Genomic DNA, 21499 nt, shown 5'->3' on the forward strand with positions numbered 1-21499 from the left:
TAGATTTTACTATAAATTATTTTTTACAGTAGACGTATCTGGCACACCAATGTAGGAAATTTGGGCAAATTTTTTTTCATGAAAATTGGCCAGCCATATAAAATATAAAAATTGCAGCACTTATGCAGGAAATATGGATGCTAACATTTTGTTCAAATGATGCGTAAAACTGCTCTCGATCACTTGGTCCCTGTTTCTAAACAGACCGCTCGTTGGATCCAGGGTCTGAATCCAAACATATTTATCAACTCTGTGGAGGCGGTAATCGGCTAAATGTGACATTGGGTAGTTGGGTACCAATTGTGTTACAACCATGGCAGACTTGGAAGACATTATTTTGGTCATAGAAAAGGCAAGAACTTATCATCAGTTAGCATATCATATAAAACAAAAACAACTTGAAATCTTGTAGCTAATGTTGAAAGAAGAGATAGCTGTTGCGTAAGGTCGTCTCAGTCGAAAGGCGTATGTCACCTGTGTCTGAGTCCCATAGAGGAGGATTCACAGACGAGTCCAGTTTAAAAGCAAGTTGAAGACAAGTACTGCAGTAGGGGGTGATGCAGCTATTTTGGTTCACTTTTGAAGTGCTCTCTTGCCATTCATATATTTTTTCATGCCCCGCTTGGCGCTTGCGCCGCGAGGCGGGGCATATAGCATCCGAGTTGTCCGTCCTTCCGTCTGTCTGTCCATCTGTCCATCTGTCAGGCCGCAATTCGTTCACCGCAACGTAGCTCGGCACCTATTGCTCGCAGAAACTTCATATTTGGTGGGTACATGCCTTGGAGGAGTACTTCGCATGGGTTTGAAGGCCAGTGACCTTGACGTACTTTTGAAGGTCACCAGTAGTCACAACTGTCATATCCTTTGCCGCAACGTAGCTCGGGCACCTTTTGCTCACAGAAACTTCATATTTGGTGGGTATTTGCCTTGGAGGAGTACTTTGCATGTGTTCAAAGGCCAGGGACCCTGACCTACTTTTAAAAAATAGTTGCATTTGTTCAAAGGCTACCAACCTTTTATGGTCACTGTTGGCTACATCCTCTAAATAAATATAATGTCAATCTCCAATTTTTCCACTGTGTATCCCAGTTTACATCAAACACATGGGAGTTCAACCAAATACCTACCCCACACATTACTGCACTTTACATGAAAAATAGTACTGCACGCGGGGCAATTCATGACGAATGTCTCTAGTTTGTAGCCTATAAATGAATTTCAGATTTAATTTTCTTTTTAGATGTCATTGTGATATCAGGATGGACAGGCAAGACATTTTTTTTGCCATGAATGTGTTCATCTTCAGCCACAGTATTAGCGGCTGTTGGAGTGCAAATAGTAACACATTAGAAGAAAATTAGGGACGATTGAGGTTTTAATGTTTGTTTAATTTTACACTATATCTCTGTTTTTTGCTTTTCCACAGTATGGCCTTTGATCAGTATTTTTGGGCTTCAGTTGGGCCTCTTTGCTGTCTTTTTGCATGGCCTGTCCCTTTGACTCTGGGTCTAGGCGCAGGCCAAATATACTGGAAAAACACTCGCTGTCTTGCCCCAGACACATCTCTTTCAATCACTCTCACTCCTCTGAGACAGTAAAAAGTTTCCCTTGATCACATCTCCTCATCCAGCTTTCTTCTTGCTTGCTTTGTTTCCAATTTTCAGAGACCGTCCCCCTCGCTCATAAGGGGGAAGGGCAACGGGGGGGGGAGCAGGGTCAATTACAAAGCTGTCTGTGGTCCTTATGGGCATTAGTGATCTGTTGTCTCTGCTTTTGACCCTACCTGTGAACTCAGACTGCTGTCATTCTCAATCCACGAGGAGTGGGGTCATAAATAATGTTGACAGCTACTGCGTTGTTGTAACCCGATCATGCCGTCCATCACCCCAGGTATCACCCAGCACACCCAAACCCAACTTTCCACCAGAAGAGCTGCGGTAAATTAGAGAGGTTAATGGGTGTCTAGATACTACAAGTGCAAAGAAGAGAGCAGAGGTTCTATTAATGCTTTTAAACATTTTCCAATGAAGGCTCCTGAGATCTTCAGGCTTGATAAGATCTTTAAGAACCCCCCCGTCCTCACCCCTTTGATATAGAGTCTCAAATTTCAGTCCTGACAAGATGAAGATGCTCGAGGGGAAAGTGATGAAAAATGTCCTGTCTGTTCACTGATCTTGACACGTCTCATTTCAGATGTTTTTTTTTCTTCTCCTTCCTCTGTTCTTGGGTTTCTTGCAAACTGAACTCCTTTGAATGCACTTGACATTTCATGCAGCCAGTTTAGCAGGGCTTAGCTCGACCCTGCAGCCCCAGCTGAGACCAGTGTCTGAAAGCAACGCATGCATTTAAAAAAAAAAAATCTATCCCATGTCTGTGCCAAACAGTAAAACTCCAGAGAAGCAAAATAGCAGGAATTGGAAAGATCATTTGTCTTCTCAATTTGAGTCAAAAATAGTCATGTTGTGTTTTTGTCCCAAATGGAAATCCTCCAAGTTTGCTCATAAAAATGCTTCCCTTTCTTTCTCTTCATTGTGTCCTCTGGCCGGCACAACGCTACAGGTGTTAGTCCTGTTTATACAAACGGTTTTTTAAATCTCAAGTTTAGCTTCGGTTTGCTGAAGCTCGGCTGCACTTTGTATCTTGTAGAAATTTTGCACAATTTTCCTATCTGATTTCTGAGATAATGCAGCATAAATCAAATTTTTAAGAAACTGCACTAACACAGCGTGTGCCTCCACAATGCCCAACACTCCTATTTATATTTTGTATTTATATCTATCACCTTCATTGTGGGAATGTTATTCCTCTGATATCTTTTCATGTCATTCTTAGAACTTGACTGGTAGTGTACCATGGCAATGCTTTCATCTTGGTTGGTGACTGTGGTTGGTAATCACTCATCTTTGATCCTTACCTTTGATCTTGATTGCTGAATTTGGATTTTGAACACACATCTTTGATCCTCATTGCCGATCTTTGATGTCTAATCTTGATTGCTCACCTTTGATCCTAATTTCAGTTTTTGATACTGATTGTTTTGAATCCTTTAATCCTGACCAGTCCTGATTACACCAAAAGATTCAGAAAGACAGATTAACTTTCAAAGCAGTCAGGGTCAGAATCAAAGAGCAAAGTTCAGCTATCCAGGCTTTGATCACCAAAATTGAATCAGTTCAACCTCTCCAAGTTCAATGTCTCCATCAAATCTCACTGAAATCTATTAACTTCCTTTTGAGATATTCTGCTAAGAGGCAAACATACAAATTCCAGTGAAATCATAACCTCATTGCCAGAGATTAAAATAGATTTTTAGCCATATTTAGCATACTTACACATGCACATGAGCAGAGGCACTCCTTTAATATGCACTTTATTGTTGTGGCTCTGAGCAGTGGCTCCAACATGCTGCTGTGTCTTCGTAACACACCACCTTGTTGCTTTGTGTCACTGATGTTCAGTGTCGACCGACAGGGAAATTGGTGAGGAAATCACAAACGCAGGCTCGGATGTGTGTGCTCCTGAATGCTTCCGACCTACGTGCGTCTGTTAAGACTGGACTATTTCCTATTTGGCCAAGGACACTTCTTGGGTCTTTTCTTTTGAAAAAAAAAATAAAAGGAAATCCTGACAGAGCATAAACTAAATGAACTCTAACCTCTGCTGTAACAGCTGCAGATTTCTGCCCATTGAAATCAAAACAAAAATAAAAGAGAAACAAAAGTGACATACGCTGCGTTATTCTGCAACACGTGTTTTACTTTTCACATTACTTTTTTCACAACTGTCTGTCACTTTTTGTCTGTTACTTTTATCCAAAGTCTCTTACATCTTGTCTTTGTTTTTGCAGAACAAAATCTGTAATTTTTTTCCCTATTATGTTTTTCTGATCTTTTTTTTCATTGTTAGCTTTTCCCCCTCGTAAAATCTATTATGTTTTTCCTGCCTACTATTTTCCAAATAAAATGTGTTTCTATGTACCCATTTAAAATGGGTACATAGTGAAATTGCAGCACTTTGTGTTTGTTCCTGTTTTTAAGGGACCATAAGTAAATCAGTGAGGAAATCTTGACAGAAAGATTTGGAGCATGCTGCTCTTTATACCAGCCGGTGCTCCATCAGAATAACCAATCGTCATAAAGAAAACACTAACCACAGTAGATCCTGATGGTAAGATGCCTGTTTCTGCACAATTGTCTGCTGTGCTGCGCCAAAGCAAAGTGTCTGTCATTTGCTTCCCCCCCCCCCCCCTCCTTTAGACTGAAAACTGTGCACGTGAATAACACAGAGGACAGACTAGCTCAGTGTTTTAATATGAATCTCAGCCATATATAACTCCAAAAAGGCAGATAAAAACATATTTTGCACATGATGCTGCCTTTAAATAGCGCACATGAAGCACTCATAGATCAGAAATATGCTAAGGTACACTGCTAGTTTGTTTCCTTTGGTTGATAATTATAGAACAGGCCTGGATTGATGGCCTCAATCGGAAATCTGTTTTACATACACACACAAATAGAGACACAGAAATCAATGTGCATATGTAATCAATCACACGAATGACAGGAGAAAGTAAACAGAAGGAAAGTGGCAGCAGTGACACACGAGGCAGGAATGAAAGACTCGCGCTCTTCATCAGTGACTCAGAGCAGGACTGACTCGGACTCCGGCGCCGCAGCCGTCACCTGTGACTCAAGTCGAGTCACAGACACACAGCCCACGTTTTGCACATCGGCTCCACTTACAGTAAATGTTCGTGACTAATTGGTACAAGCAGCTCAGCTAACCACAGTTATTATTTTTCTTTTTCTACACTGTACCTCTGTGAAGGCTGCGTTGTGTAGACTGTTAGCTGGATATCCTGGTGCGGGACACAAGTTGAGCCTGAGCAACGTTTTCTTCTACGATGTGATGGAGTTTAGGAAATATCAAATATTGATCATCTTTAGCCAGCACTCACTGCTGAATGAGTTGTTGCCAAAGCACGCACTCACCTTTTTATTTATTTATTTTCACTCTGTGATTTGTGTATGAATGATTAAAACTCACTGTTTTGAAAGACAAATGGACAATTTCTAGCAAAAATTTGTTGTTTCAAAATGCTAACAGTGGCAAGTGAAACATGTTCTGTCACAGAACAATTCAGGTTTATGAAACTCTACAAAGATTTATGAAACCATGAATCTAAAAAAATTATTCTGTGGTTCACATAATGCACCTGAAAACTGTCAAAAAAAAATATTAATAGATAGTTGAGAAGGTGTGAAGGTGTCACAGAAAAAACAACCCAGAGAAAGATTTCTGTGACATATGTCACAGAAGATTAAAAACAATGTTCAAGCCTAATATGTTCTTAACAGCAGGGTAGTTTCTACATGCCATACATGTCTCCCTTTAAGGATCCATAATGCCTAAACTCAACTATATTCATCTGCAATGGTAGAGCACAGAGTTTTCACAATATGACCCCTTTAAAGATTATTCTGTTTCTTTGGTTATGTTGATTTGGAAATGCACCTTGTTAATCTCAGTTTGATGCACAGGTCAAACACGGGATTGATTACTTGTTACAGATTGAAGAATTTGATGAGATTAATGTTGAATCGCAAATTGACATCTCAGAAACTGGGTCTCAACAACAATAACAGTTTATAGGTGGGAAGTATAAAGATTGGGCACCACTGAGCATCTGTACAGCAATATTATTTCTCAGAAAGTCTGGATTTTAAATTAACTGCACCAGGATATATTAGATTCATGAAAAACACATCAAAGTGTCAGACAACATTGCAACCAATAATGAACATGCACACAGGACCTGGCTTTGCACCGGGATTTTCCACCACTTTAAATAGCAAACTGCATGCACGCACACCCTAAATAGATTGTGCCATCTGCACCACCCGTGTTAACACCTGGCATCGAAGTAGGGCCCCCTTGACTTTTAACAGATTTTCTCAAAATCAAACCACTTCGACCTTGGCTGACGCGCAATCATTTCACCAAGTTTCATTCCAGTCACATTGAAACTCTGAGTTATTTTGTAGGTGCACACAGGCCAAAACAATAACAGAGCACATGCTACCAGGGCAGTGGGTGTAATCTCCATGGAGAATTAGTGGCAATATCTAGAGATTTGGTTAAATTAAAACTCTTCATCTGTGCCATCCCAGCAATAACTAGTCACCATGAGGCGCTTCAGCTTTGTAGGTATGAAGCTTTATGTTACAAAATAGGTTTGTGTGGGAATCTGGCAAACCATCCCATCTACTTGGCAACTTTGTGTTTGTTATTGTTAGAGCATTTCAGTCTGGAGTCTTTGTTTCTGCTTGCTGCTGTGTGGGTGCACTGTGGTCTCTTGATTAATGTGAGTATAAACTTGTTTAAGCCACTGGTACACCGAATGTAATGGGATTTTCTCATTAGTCTTCACTTAAAAGTATTACTGCAGTGTCTGAGAGTGGGTTTGGGTTTTTTTTTTCTCAACGCTCCACACTGTGCACCTGGTAACAGAATGTGGAAGAGCTGTAGTGAAGCAGAGGATGTCAACTACCAATACATTTGATTTAGTTGTTGACACCCTGAAGGTCTTGACCTTAATGCTCCATTTTGTTTCGTGTACACAGAAACACACACTTCTTTGTTCCTCCCTTGATTTCATGTCTTCATATTTATTTTTGATTAGTCGTAGCTGGAGATGGTTGAAATGAGGACGTGAATGTCAGGTGTCCTCCATCTGGGCTGCTTCCTCCAGCTTTTCCTGGTCAATCTCAGGACATTCCCAGGCCAAACGTGATATCTAATCCCATCAACAGTTCTGCTTCTGCTTCTAGCTGCCAATTAATTAAAAAAAAAAGAGGAAAACGCCAACAAAATGGAACATGCAGTAAATATTCAACCCCTGGCAAAAATTATGGAATCACCGGCCTCGGAGGATGTTCATTCAGTTGTTTAATTTTGTAGCAAAAAAGCAGATCACAGACATGACACAAACTAAAGTCATTTCAAATGGCAACTTCTGGCTTTAAGGAACACTATAAGAAATCTGGAAAAAAAATTGTGGCAGTCAGTAATGGTTACTTTTTTAGACCAAGCAGAGGGAAATAAATATGGACTCACTCAATTCTGAGGAAAAAAAATATGGAATCACCCTGTAATTTTCATCCCCAAAACTAACACCTGCATCAAATCAGATCTGCTTGTTAGTCTGCATCTAAAAAGGAGTGATCACGCCTTGGAGAGCTGTTGCACCAAGTGGACTGACATGAATCATGGCTCCAACACGAGAGATGTCAGTTGAAACAAGGAGAGGATTATCAAACTCTTAAAAGAGGGTAATCATCATGCAATGTTGCAAAAGATGTTGGTTGTTCACAGTCAGCTGTGTCTAAACTCTGGACCAAATACAAACAACATGGGAAGGTTGTTAAAGGCAAACATACTGGTAGACCAAGGAAGACATCAAAGCGTCAAGACAGAAAACTTAAAGCAATATGTCTCAAAAATCGAAAAATGTACAACAAAACAAATGAGGAACGAATGGGAGGAAACTGGAGTAAACGTATGTGACCAAACTGTAAGAAAACACCTAAAGGAAATGGGATTTACATACAGAAAAGCTAACGAAAGCCATCATTAACCACCTAAACAGAAAAAAACAAGGCTACAATGGGCTAAAGAAAAGCAATCGTGGACTGTGGATGACTGGATGAAAGTCATATTCGGTGATGAATCTCGAATCTGCATTGGGCAAGGTGATGATGCTGGAACTTTTGTTTGGTGCCGTTCCAATGAGATTTATAAAGATGACTGCCTGAAGAGAACATGTAAATTTCCACAGTTATTGATGATATGGGGCTGCATGTCAGGTAAAGGCACTGGGGAGATGGCTGTCATTACATCATCAATAAATGCACAAGTTTACGTTGATATTTTGGACACTTTTCTTATCCCATCAATTGAAAGGATGTTTGGGGATGATGAAATCATTTTTCAAGATGATAATGCATCTTGCCATAGAGCAAAAACTGTGAAAACATTCCTTGCAAAAAGACACATAGGGTCAATGTCATGGCCTGCAAATAGTCCGGATCTTAATCCAATTGAAAATCATTGGTGGAAGTTGAAGAAAATGGTCCATGACAAGGCTCCAACCTGCAAAGCTGATCTGGCAACAGCAATCAGAGAAAGTTGGAGCCAGATTGATGAAGAGTACTGTTTGTCACTCATTAAGTCCATGCCTCAGAGACTGCAAGCTGTTATAAAAGCCAGAGGTGGTGCAACAAAATACTAGTGATGTGTTGGAGCGTTCTTTTGTTTTTCATGATTCCATAATTTTTTCCTCAGAATTGAGTGATTCCATATTTTTTCCCTCTGCTTGGTCTAAAAAGTAACCGTTACTGACTGCCACAATTCTTTTTCCTGATTTCTTATAGTGTTTGTTAAAGCCAGAAAGTTGCCATTTGAAATGACTTCAGTTTTGTGTCATGTCTGTGATCTGCTTTTTTTTCTACAAAATTAAACAACTGAATGAACATCCTCCGAGGCCGGTGATTCCATAATTTTTGCCAGGGGTTGTATAATCAGACTCGAGGAAAATGTCAGCAGGCTGCTTTCAGCGCAAATGAACAGTCAGAGATCAGTTGAACCTCCCTCCCTGCCTGCTGCTGATGCAACACCATCTCTCAACACCATGTCAGAAGAAAGCAGAGCTGCACCAATCTGCCTGACGAGCACATGCACTTTTTCGTTATCCCTCACAAACAAAACCTCGATAAGCCAAAATTCCTTCCTTTGGGACAGCATGCACTCTCAATGACATTGACAAGGGAGCAACCCACTGGTTTCCCCAAAGTGTTTTTTAAATGCATCAATTTCACAATGACATTTTGCTGAGTTTCCATTAAAACTGGTTTTTGATGGTTTATGATGCCATTAAAAAAAACACACAGCATAAGTGCATAATTGAAAAAACTTTTTGTTTTTTGCTGTAATAGGGAGAAAATATCTCATTCTGTTTAACTCTTGGGTTTTGTTGTTATATTTAATAGAGCACTTTATAAGTTTTCTGCTTGGAAGTGTTATGTAAATAACCAAAGTTATCATTCAGTCTCTTTATTTGTTTTCATGCTTCTGCATTTCACCTTGAGGTGCATTAACGCACACAATAAGAACAGTAATTTAGAACAAAACAATTGAGCCGCCAAGTTGTCTGACATCTCTTTAAAGACCATTTAGCAGCAGTGAATGAGCATGAATCACATCATCATATGGCCAAACACCACTCAAGACATATTTATTTATTTTTTAAAAGCCTCATTTGGCTTTCATCACTGTTTGGCTTTCATCACTAATTTGGCTGTTAAAATCTGAAATCCCTTAAGGATACTTTATGCTTTCTGCCTGTCACTGATCTGATCCTCTCTGGTCTGGACAGCAGAAATGTGGTTTATAGGCTGCAGAAAAAGCACGGAAATATGCCTCATTAGCAACAAAAGAGCCAAAGCTCCTGTGTTTTTGATGTGGCCACTCGTTTCAGCTTTCACTCTCACGCAGTGATTCACTGATGATCCTCCAATGACTCATAAAGTTAATTCCTACAGACCCCCAGCTGCTTTTCACCAACCTGCAGCTCCACACAAGTGGACCCAGCCGATTCTGCTCCTGTATCAGGAGGCACAGCGTTGGTATGGTGGAGCCCCCTGCTGGCACTTGAGTGTTTGACACATTTAATTGGGTTGGTGAAAAGCTCATGATGCTGAGATAATGTGTGTCTGTTTTGTGTCTGAGGCCTGGAGATTCTGTTTGATCATTTCTTTAAAACATCTGATGTCGTGAACATTCGGAATGGAGGAGAAATTCCTCATTCATTTGGTGCCCAGTACACCAGATTACTAAATATAACAAGATGATTAAATGGCCTGTATTGTGTTAAGTCATTTTTTAATCAAACTTTTACAATTACATATGTCAAACATACTTACCATTCCACAATTCTATGAGTGTGTGCATTAAGACACTTTGTTGCTCTAAGCAAAATGTAGGCCTGAAACAGCTCATTGTAGACTCCTGTGACATATGTCAGAGTCCATATCTGAAATCCAACAGCTCTTTTCTATTTAAAGCAACAGGTATTAAACTGGGTCTTTTCTTAGATAATTAAAAATGGGATAATATTTTTGGCTACAAACTTTTATAATAGTTTGATGAAAAGTTGTGTAACAATATATAAATGTTTTAAAGCTTCTTCCAAAATTTGTGGAATGATGTTGCCTGGAAAATTATCTTTACATATTTTTTTAAGTTATCTCATGGGATTAAAACCAACTCACCAGAAACAGTTGTTGCAGGGAAATGGTACAGCAGAAAGAAAATGTTTGGAATGACAAATAATAGAGATGGTAATAATCAGTTTCACTCTTGCTCAAAAATAAAAAGCACAATTCAGTCAAATGCAAAAACCATCCATTTGAACAAATTACACCCTTCTCCTGTCATTGTGTTATTACTTAAGGTGTGAGATGTTCACTCATATCCTCAGATTCTGCACTGTACAAAATGATCAACAGTTCATTCATTTGATCAATTTCAAATGCACGCCATGCCATTCTCATCTCTTTATTCATAAAAATCTTTCCTGGCAGTTTGCCGCCTCCCAATCAAAAACCCATGGATGCAGAGATCTCCATTAATTTCTTCCTCAACAAGCAGATGGCGGGCCTAACTGAAACCAGACATGGTGTGTACTGCATATTAATGGGCTTTTTCATAACACAAACAAAAAGGGAGCAATGCTCCAACAGGGCTGATATTTGTTGTTAACAGGTGGACGGACCACTGATAGCTCTGTGGGCTTACGGCACCATCTGCAAACATACATAACCTCACGACCTCACGCTGCACAGACCCAGTCATGATTTTTGGGCTGCCTATTATTTGCATTTCAGAAAAGCTGTTTTCCTGCCAATAACATACATTTTATCCCGATCGCTGTCCAAGGAAGGATGCTGCTCTCAATTACAAAAGTGCTTCCAGTTTCCACCGACCACAAATAGCCGAACGCAGCGGATTGCATCTTGATTTAATGCGCAGTCAGATTGCTGTGAGGAAGTGTGACGAATCCGTGCAAGCCACCGGTGAGTCACACTAGCACAAATCATGTCCTCATGATACGGTTTCTCTTGGCGTTGGTTTGGATGATAGTTTGGAGTCTCTGGGGAAAGAGTTGATGGGATTGTGGCAGTCTGGTTATCATGATAAGGATCTGTTTGTGGGAAAGCTGGCAGCTGGAACTTGGTATCTCTGGCAGAGTCTCTCCGTGTGCGGCAGGGACAGCTAATGGCATGGTAGCCTGTTTCTTCTCCTGATTTATTTATGAGTTTTGGAGGGTGTGGAGCTTTCAAAAATCCAAAGGAATGATGACAGAGCCTTGCAGTATGCCAGAAAAGATGGATATCAGACAGAAAGCGTGTGCGCGTGTGTGTGTATATGTGTGTGTGTACATTATTAAGGTCATAATAGCTTATTAACAAAACATGTTAGGCACCTGATGCATGCACCATACTTATATCTTGGGGAGTAAATAGCTGATACCATTTTACAGTTGTCTGATGCATAATTTGACACGTAGTTGTAGATTAAGTATTTTTTCTTGTCAACCTAATCACTCAATAATGGTATACAGGAGAGAGTTGGACACTATAGGTACACTTAGAGGAGTAAAGGACCTGGTGACTCTCCAAGGTGCACATATTTTATATATATTAATAATAAAACGTGGCTGTAGGTTATAGTTGTTTTGTGTTTGAAAGCTTTTTTCTCAATCTGCAAGACATTTTGATGCAAATACCTGTTGTTAAATTCAGTCAATCAACCAGCGCTTTACAACACTAGATGGTGTCCAAAGTGCTTAACAGTAAAAACAGATTCACACAAATAAAACACATATACAATAAAATTTAAAACAGCACATAAAAACAGAACATGCCACCTCCCCACTAGGTGTTAAACACCAACTTAAATAAATAAGTCTTTAACTTAGATTTAAAAAGTGCTAGGTCAGGAATAGTGCACAAGTCGAGAGGTAGCTTGTTCCACAGTCTGGGGCCTCTGAATATTTAAGTAAAGCTGGCCAGATGCCCATAATGTCCTACTGTAAGTGTGCAAAGTTAAAATTTCAGACAGGTAAGGAGGTGCAAGGCCATAAGTAGCTTTAAAAACAAACATTAAATTCTTAAAATCAATTCTAAAATTAACTAGAAGCCAGGACAGGTGTAATATGCTCACGTCTAAAACTGTTTGTTAAAAGACGAACAGCAGCATTCTGCATCAATTGGAGGCGTGCAAGAGAAGACTGGTTAATGCCAGAATAAAGTGCATTACAGTAATCAAGTCTAGAGCTAATGAAAGCATGAATGGCTGTCTCAAGATCACGTCTACTGAGGAAGTGCTTTACTTTAGCCAGGAGATGAAGCTAGAAAAAAACTTGATACAGTTTTTTTTTTTATGTGTTTTTCTTTTTGCATTTGCTAGTTTTGTCTTGATTTGGAAGTGTTGTGGTCTCTCAGACAAACATAAAAACCAGGTTAAATCCAGGACAGTGAGCAGACGGTAGACTTGCCAATACCTCAGGGAAGCAACATTAAGTCTGTAAGAGGTCACAACTGGGTACTTCTGTAAAGATTCTTTCCAATTCTGTGGTGATTTCCAACATCTTTCCAAATCTTTGATATGTATATTTGCATATTAATCCAGATGAAGCAACTTTTCTTGTCAACATAACAATACGATGCACACTTTATACTTATACCATAGATATGCCCACTCTCATGGTTATTTGGTGCACATATTTGCATATTAATGAACATGTTGTATTTTTCTACACCCATTACACAACAATGCTGTATGACAGAGAATGTATATTCAGATTATGTTGCATACACTGTTGTTGTTGTTGTTCTGTCTTTGTGAATCACAGAAGGCTCTGAGAAGGATGTGGTGGGCGTGGTGAGCTGAAAATGTTTACAAACATGCTTTGATTCAAAGCTCAACCCCAAGCTTGTGTAAGCGTGTCATTGGTGGCAGCGTCGGGCTCAAACGCCGCTGAGCATGGTGTGAATTAGACGCTGTGGATCTGAACTGCGGTTGCCATGGCAAGGCGAGATACTGCATGTCTGTGTGTCTCAATAATCTTAACGAGACTTACTGTGAAGATAAACGAGGGTTTATGTGAGTGTGAGCTGTTGCAGAAAATAAAGTTTATTTATGGGTGTTGTAATATTTACTTATCTCAGTAATAAAATATAGTGGGGAAGAAAGAAAACACAATAAACGCATTTAAACGAAGGCAATGAAGCATATATATATATATATATATATATATATATATATATATATATATATATATATATATATATATATATATATATGTTATAAAGTGCCTTTACCTATAGAAAAACAGCATGTTGTGAACAGCCAGATGCCAAATCCTTCATTTTATACGCTTAGTCTTACTTTGTTAACATCACTTCATGATTGATGGATACGTTGTAAACAGACCAGCTTACTCAAATTATTGTTGGCATGACAGTAAAGCACCCAGTGAGTAACTGTGAAGTCATCAGTCATCTCACGGCTTGTTTTGTCTCATCAAGAATCCTCATTTATAAAACAAGAGCGGGATGCATTCGAGTTAACACCTGTCTTCACAGATAACGCACACAATCTGCAATATTTCGACTCAGCTCCTGAATTACATTGTATACTTGAGATTTCAGGTATTTATGGTAGGGATCTCAGAGATTGGTGTGTGGTCCATTCAAAGCATATTTGGACTGATTGAATCAGCTTTATTCAACGTGGGACTCCCCAGTCCATTACTGGTCTATTTCAGAAGCAGCATGTGTGGATGGAGCTGATGTCCATTCATTGCTTTGGTATTGGTAGGTACTCAATATTAAATGACCAAAAAACCCGATTGGGTCAGCCGTAGTTTCTGGTATGAAATGATAGTGTACATTTCTGGTGGTTATATTGTAACCTTATCCATTTCTGAAAGTCAGTTTCATTGATTTGCTTTGGGTTTTGGGTTTTTTTTGTTGTTGTTGTTGTGTTTTTTTGGGGGGCGGGGAGGGGGGGGGACTCACATAGGACACCTTGCCTGAACTTTCCAGAGAGTCACATGGGAGTAGAATTTACAGCAACAATTTGAGTGCTATCAGAATTTCCATTTTTTTCATTAGTTTTTTTTATTAATAGTGTCGGAGGTGTGAAATTATGAAAACATTTCTCATTTATTTCTCTCTCTCGCTCACTCTTTTGGGGGGGGGGGGCGTCACTGTAGTTACTGCTTTTTTTTTTTTTTTTTTTTTAGAAGTTTTGTGTTTCATTGCTGTACAAACTAATGACCTGTTGAGGGCTGCGGGTGCAAGACTGATGCTTTAAATCTCTTCTGTCTCCGGTTTGGGTTCAAGGCTGTTGGCAGGGGAAATATGTGCGTTTGTGGATGTGCGGAGTGAATGAAATTACTTCCCGACAGCGTGTGATAGATTTTCATCGTTTAACAACCTTTTCTGGTTGTCCGTACGTATATCTTCCTCTCTTTAACTGCTGTTTGGTACACTTCCTTTAGGAGGTCATCAGGAAGTAGGCCGTTAAATATTCATGCTGATATTGTGTTTTAAATCTGGTGGATAGCCACAATTTAGATGCATGTTTTATGCCAGACCAGCTCTGATAAACTGACTGACTCTGGACATGTGTGCGTTTTTCCTGGCACGAAATAATGGAAAGCTATGACACAAAATAGTTCCCCTCTGTGCTACCTTGAAATTTTGCTGTTTTGGCGAAAGATTTTCTGTAACCGCTGACAGTTTATCAAAAAGCTGAATAATTTCATTTGTAGCGGTCTGTCTTTTAGTCCAGTATGCATGCTGCCGCCTCCAAATTGTTTGCGCTCGTCTGTCATTTGCTCACTCTCAAACATCTCATTTTCTGACCGTCTTCTCTCTCCCTCGCTCTCTCTCGTCACTCTTTGGCCCTCAGTTCCTGCCGTGCTATGAGAGATCAGCGTTGACTGAAGTCTGCGAGCGCTTCTAACATAAGTTCCATGTCCAAACTTCTTCCAGCCTTACAATTATGTCATTTTCTGCTCAGGATTTCCCCTGAAATGACAAAGTGGCTTGGCAGATTGTGGCTTGCGTCTTCACGAGAAAATGATGCCTGAATGATTCAGTTTTTGGGAGGCCGCTCTGTTCCTCTCCCGTGTTGTCTGCTCATCATCGTGAAGCCATCAGATCACTGACAGCCTGGACGGTTACTAATTCAGTTCTTGTAGACCAGCTTCTGTCCATAACAAAAGGCTTTTAAAGGCCGGTGTTTGTAGCTGAGCACCTGAGATTTTGGAGGAACTGTACAGGTGTGCAACTCTTTGAAATCTACATTTTGTTTGCAAAATTTGTGTAAATTTTTCCATTGTAATATACCTGGTTGCAAAAATTCCGTAATTTTTTTTCCTTTGCGATAAATACAATCTATCAGGAAAGTATTCACAGCGCTGCCCTTTTTCCACATTTTATATTGCAGTGTTATTCCAAAATGGAGTTAATTAATTTTTTCCTTCAAAATTCTATTCACAACACCCCATAATGACAACATGAAAAGTTGTCCATAAGTATTCACGCCCTTTGCTCAATTATTTGTTGATGCGTCTTCGGCAACAATTAGTCTCAAGTCTTCTTGAATATGATGCCACAAGCTTGGTGCACCTATCTTTGGGCGGTTATGTCCATTCCCCTTTTCAGCACCTGTCAAGCTCCATCAGTTTGGATTGGGAGCATCGGTGCACAGCCATTTTCAGATGTCTCCAGAGATGTTCAATCGGATTCAGGCCTGGGCTCTGGCCGGGCCACTCATGGACATTCACAGAGTTGTCCTGAGGCCACTCCTTTCATATCTTGGCTCTGTGCTTAGGATCATTGACCTACTGAAAGATGAACCGTCGCCCCAGTCTGAGGTCAAGAGCGCTCTGGAGCAGGTTTTCATCCAGGATGTCTCTGTATATTGCTGCATTCATCTTTCCCTCAATCCTGATTATGCTTCCAGTTCTTACTGCTGAAAAACATCCCCACAGCATGATGCTGCCACCACCATGCTTCACTGTAGAGATGGTGCCTGGCATCCTCCAAACATGATGCCTTTTATTGACGCCAAAGAGTTCAGTCTTTGTCTCATCAGACCAAGCAATTTGTTTTTCATGGTCTGAGAGTCCATGAGTTGCCTTTTGGCAAACTCCAGGTGGGCTGCCATGTGCCTTTTACTAAGGAGTGGCTTCTGTCTGGTCACTCTACCATACAGGCCTGATTGGTGGATTGCTGCAGAGTTGGTTGTCCTTCTGGAAGGTTCTCCTCTCTTCACGGAGGAATGCTGGAGCTCTGACAGAGTGACCATCAGGTTCTTGGCCACCTCCCTGACTAAGGTCCTTCTCCCTCGATTGCTCAGTTTTGTCGGGCGTCCAGCTCTAGGAAGAGTCCTGGTGGATCTGAACTTCTTCCTTTTACAGATGATGGAGGCCACTGTGCTCATTGGGACCTTCAAAGCAGCAGAAATTTTTCTGTATCCTTCCCCAAATTTGTGTGTCGAGAGAATCCTGTCTCGGATATCTACCGACAATTCCTTTGACTTTAAGCTTGGTTTGTACTCTGATATGCACCGTCAACTGTGGGACCTTATATCTAGACAGGTGTGTGACTTTCCAAATCATGTCCAATCAACTTAACTTACCCCAGGTGGACTCCAATTAAGTTGTAGAAATATCTCAAGGATGATCATTGGCAACAGGATGCACCTGTGTTCACTTTTGAGCTTCATGGCAAAGACTGTGAATACTTATGTACACATGATTAGTTTTTTTTTTTTTTCATAAATTTGGAAAAATAAAAAAAAAACTTTTTCCACATTGGCATTGTGGGGTACTGTGTGTAGAATTCTGAGAAAAAAATCAATTTCATCCATTTTGGAATAAGGCTGTAACATTTTTAAAAATGTGGTAAAAGTGCAGTGCTGTGAATACTTTCCAGGTGCACTATAACCTTTTTTTTTTTTTTTTTTTTTTTTAACAAAACGTTTCATAAGTTTTCTTGTGAGATAAATGTTGGTAAAAGTTGTGGAGGTCTTTCTGTTTGGGTGCCTTTTAACTTCGGACCTGGGGCAAACATTTTGATTAATTGGAGCTTATTGTATTTATTAACTATTATGTGCCTAACAAATCTGTGAATAAGTTAATGGACCTTCTTCACACAGCCCTGTCCTGTTGCTTCTCCTCCTTTATTCTATTCATCCACCTGCTTCATCTCCCCTGTACTTTGATTCTCGCCTCAGTTTAAACCATCTCAACCTGCTTTCCTCCATTTCCTGCACGTTTCCAACTTTTTCTTATTCTGTACAGTATTGTAGCTCCACGTCCATCTCAGCTTTCTCATTTTTGCCACACTCATCTTCTCCGGCATTCCCCTCACTGCCCATGTCATCAGCCCCAAATATGATTTCTGACCTTTTTGAAATCTTTGCCTTTCCTGTTCAAACAATTCATTAACTTTGCTTTTTCCTCACGTTGTGTTGAGTGTGTTTCTGTGGGTCAGTTTTGTCTTGCCAGCGATTCCACTGTCTCATCATTAAAGCTTTCCATCCTTCAATCAGTCGTGGTTGTTCCTGACGGGTTTTGTGGAGACAGAGGAGAGAATCATGAAGAAGGCTCCATCACAGCTCTATTGATTGGACTGACTCATTGCTCATTAAGTTAATGCACTTTTATGTTGTGTTTAATTACATTTAGGACCCACACAGGATCAGCCTCGATGCCAAGTTGAGCTTTTAGAGCCACAACACTGCAGCTTACACACACGTGCCTATTTTAGACAGCATTACACCGCTAAATGTGCCACAAATTACGATATATACACTGAATTCCCCTGAATGCATTTAAGCTGTAAACTTATTAAGCTGCATTGGAATGAAGCCCTGATTAAAGAGCCTATACATTAACACTCATTTAGTGGAAGTACATTAATAAGTACTGGGAGGGAAACCATCAAATTGAACATAATAGCAAGGCTCTCCTCTGCTTTCTCTCTTCTTTCCCCGGTGAAAAGCACTGATTTTACAGAAACACTAAAAGCTTTGCCTCTGCTCTTCTTTTAACTAGCTCCCTCCAGAGGCCATGTAGCACCACTGCAGTTTTGTCCAATAATACCTGCGTAGCTGTATTCACTGCATTGTGATCAGACTGTGGAAGGCAGTTTATGTGCTCCTGGGATGAGAGCTGTGTTTGGGATCCATGCAGCTGAGGGGGAGATCTGCAGAGAAGAGGAGGAAAGCTTCTCCGTGTGAGGAACACATCAGTGGAGAGACTGGACTTCTGCTGCTGGATGCTGGCCGCTGGAACAGAGCCAAACCAGGGTGGGCGAGGGGAGGGGGAGTTACTGCATGTGTGTTTGAACGTGGACAGAAGGTGTCAGTAGCGTGTGTGCACGTATGTCTCCTGCTGCATGTGTCTGTGATGTGTCAGCACCACTGAAGGTGGCGTTATCGCTGAGCTTTAGCTCCGGTCTCCACTTCCAGGACTGATTCGGTTTCAGAGAGAAGAGGCTGGCAAACTGAACTTTGAGTGCCACTCGAGCATCACACTGAGAAAATGAGGACTTCTTTGCAAATGTTATGTTGTTTCCTTTGTTGGCAAACAAAAAGATAGTGGCAAGGAGGTAAATGACCAATGAGGTCCAAGGTCAGGTTTGAAGCCAGGATATCAGTTCCATGTCAGAGCTTTGGGTGCTTAAAAAAAATAGTGCAGCTGCTCAGTTACTTTAGATTTTGCAAATTAGTGAAAAAGCGAGATTGTCGGAAAATGACTTCTTAAACTAAAGGGATTTTATTAAGCAAAAGGTTTCACGAGTGTTAATTTTCTTCCTGTAAGAAGGGAATGTGATTTTTGCGAAATCAGTGGATTTTTGGATTGCAGCTGTTGAGAAGCTGATTGTCTGCATTTGTGATTGTCCAGAATCAAGACTGATATTCAGGCTTTCAGTGACTTGCTGGTCTCAGTCATGAATAAGTGTTAGGCTTGGAGAGATTTATCTCACAAGTGGGTTTTTGATCTTTGAGATAGAAAGACAAAGAATAGCTCATGGTGTTGCCAGATGAAGAAGAAGAAGAATGGTCCAAGTGTTTTAGGTTCCTGTCTTATTGTACTGAAGCTCTTGGTGAAATTCTGTTGTACCTGCATTAATGGTAAATTTCTGCAAGGTGGCGATATTGCTCCATTTCAGGAACCTTAGGTGCAGGTTGCTGTGGGACACGACAACAATCAATCTGTTGCTTATAGTAGTACATGGATGTGGAACAACTCTAACCAGTGATTTCAGGTAATTACTGCATGTCTTTGGTATTAGGTCTCTTTGGCAGATGGTTGGGTACCACTTGAATGACTTTGTGTCATACAAAAGGTTACATTGGGAGACTAGGATGAAACGTACTACTTTCACTGTGAGGGAGTGTCAGCTTTGACATTTTGACCATGCGGTGGTGCATTTCTCTTGACATGATCCAGCTGGCAGGTGCTTCAGTTTTGAGTGCCCCAGTGGCAGACAGAGGCCAAGCAGATGCCCACGTTTCACCTGGCTGCAGCACATAGATGGTTACTTTCAAGAGGCAGGGATGGGATTGTCAGCTCGGGTGGTTGTCATGCAGGACCCAAGTCAGTTTCGTTGTGGCACTAGTACAGTTTCCAGACCTTGTTTAATTAAGCAGTTTGTCTCTTTCAAACTGATAAAATGCATAAAAGCACAATTTATCTAACTATAATATAACTGCAAATGAGGGAAATGTTAGTCAGGATGATGGGTTGTGAAGAGTAGATATTAAAACTAAATTTTACAGCATAGCCAGTCTCTTGGGGAACATAAACAGCACTTAAAAGCTGTGAGTTATATATATGTGTGTGTGTTTTTAAATCTGTCTAGAACTGAAAAATGTTAGTTTTATTATGCAAGAAGATGTGCTTCACCTTGAGGAGACGTTCTGCAGTCTGCAGCGAACACTGTGTGTGTGTGTGTGTGTGTGTGTGTGTGTGTGTGTGTGTGTGTGTGTGTGTGTGTCTAAGCTGCTGTGCAGCAGTCGCTCAACGTGTCTCACCACAATCACTTGTTTCATCAGCGCAATTCTGTTTAATCCGTGCATGTTTACTTTATGTAAACAGACGTGTGTGTGTGTGGGTGTGTGGAACATTTAGCACCGAATTCAGAAGATCAGACTTGTCGGGTTCAAGCTCGATTTTGTTTGTGGATACCTTCAGAGGCTTGTTTGATCTTATGCAGCGTCCCAAACGCACGGTTTACAGAGCAGGCTGTGAAAGTGGATTCAGTTTACTTTGGTGCGATTGTCAGCCCATGTGCAGCCGAATTGTCCCAGCATGCTGAGCATGCCTAATAAAGTGTTCTGTTCAGCATAAAATAAACTTAAAAAAAAAAAATCCAAATGCTGTCTGATCCCAGGCTGCACGTCATATTGAAGGTGTGTTTACTGAACAGTTTTTATTACTGCAAATTTGAGAAAACTGAATGAATGAGTCGATGGGGCATCTGGATTATTCTCCTGCCTGAATTCAACTAGACAACACCTCCCTTCTTTTTGTGAACCTCCAACCCCAAAAATGTCAGAGGATTGATTGAAAGGCCCCTTGCCTTTTTGTTTTCCTTCCTTAGAAACATTGTTGGCAGAAAAATTGAGTTTTTACTGTCTGTCTGTGCTGCAGTACACTTAATTCTCTGTTCCTGCTCCCTTTTAAGGTAGACGTTTTGGTGTCAGGAGGTGGCTGACTCCAAAATGTAATCCTGGACCTGATTCCTATCCTCCCTCGCGCCCACTGTGAGCAGCCATCATGTCCTTTAGCATCGCCTCTTCTGCCCTGCAGCACTGCAGCAGCAGCAGCAGAGTCAGTGTTGCCAGATCTGGCTGCTTTTAATTCCACCTGGCAGGGGGAGTTTGCACTCCTTGAGCACGTGACATTTTGACTGCTTTTGTCAACGTTTGAAAGTCTTCTTGAATTTGCTCTTTATAAATACATGTGGAGGGAGAGTTCAGTTGTTACCATCTTGTCTGTGTGTGGAGTGTGCTCTCTGTGTTTGTGTGGGTTCCCTTTTGGTACTTTGGTTTCCTTCCACTTCCAAAGACATGGAGGTTGGGGTGAATTGGAGACTCAAGTGACAGTAGTTGGGAGTGGAATTTTTCTGTCTATATGGTTGCCTCTCCAGGTTGTACCCCACCTTTCACCTGTTGGGATAGGCTTCAGTCCCCCAGTGATCTGAACAGAACTAAGCAGATTCAGAAAATGAATGAATGACTCATAGCAAGACCACTGAAACCAGTAATGGTCATGTCTGTCTCATGGAATTGCCCGTGTCTAGAAGTAAGGGAGGCGAGCTTATCCTGTGGAATGATGGTCAGCCAT

The 21499-nt window shown here is 40.7% G+C and overlaps 1 protein-coding gene across 5 annotated transcripts in view; it reads left to right on the plus strand.

Moving 5' to 3' along the window:
- Nucleotides 1-21499, plus strand: part of nav3 (neuron navigator 3) — a 442110-nt gene that overhangs the window by 229198 nt on the left and 191413 nt on the right. Inside the window, exon 1 of one of the 5 annotated variants that reach the window (XM_034162971.1) lies at nucleotides 18314-18453. The exons of the other annotated variants lie outside the window; for them this stretch is intronic. The gene's annotated coding sequence lies outside the window, so the exon portion shown is untranslated. Of the gene's footprint in view, nucleotides 1-18313; nucleotides 18454-21499 lie in introns of those variants that run through there. 5 annotated transcript variants of the gene reach the window in all.

Source organism: Thalassophryne amazonica, chromosome 22 (genome assembly GCF_902500255.1).
Source record: "Thalassophryne amazonica chromosome 22, fThaAma1.1, whole genome shotgun sequence".
Taxonomy (NCBI): domain Eukaryota; kingdom Metazoa; phylum Chordata; class Actinopteri; order Batrachoidiformes; family Batrachoididae; genus Thalassophryne; species Thalassophryne amazonica.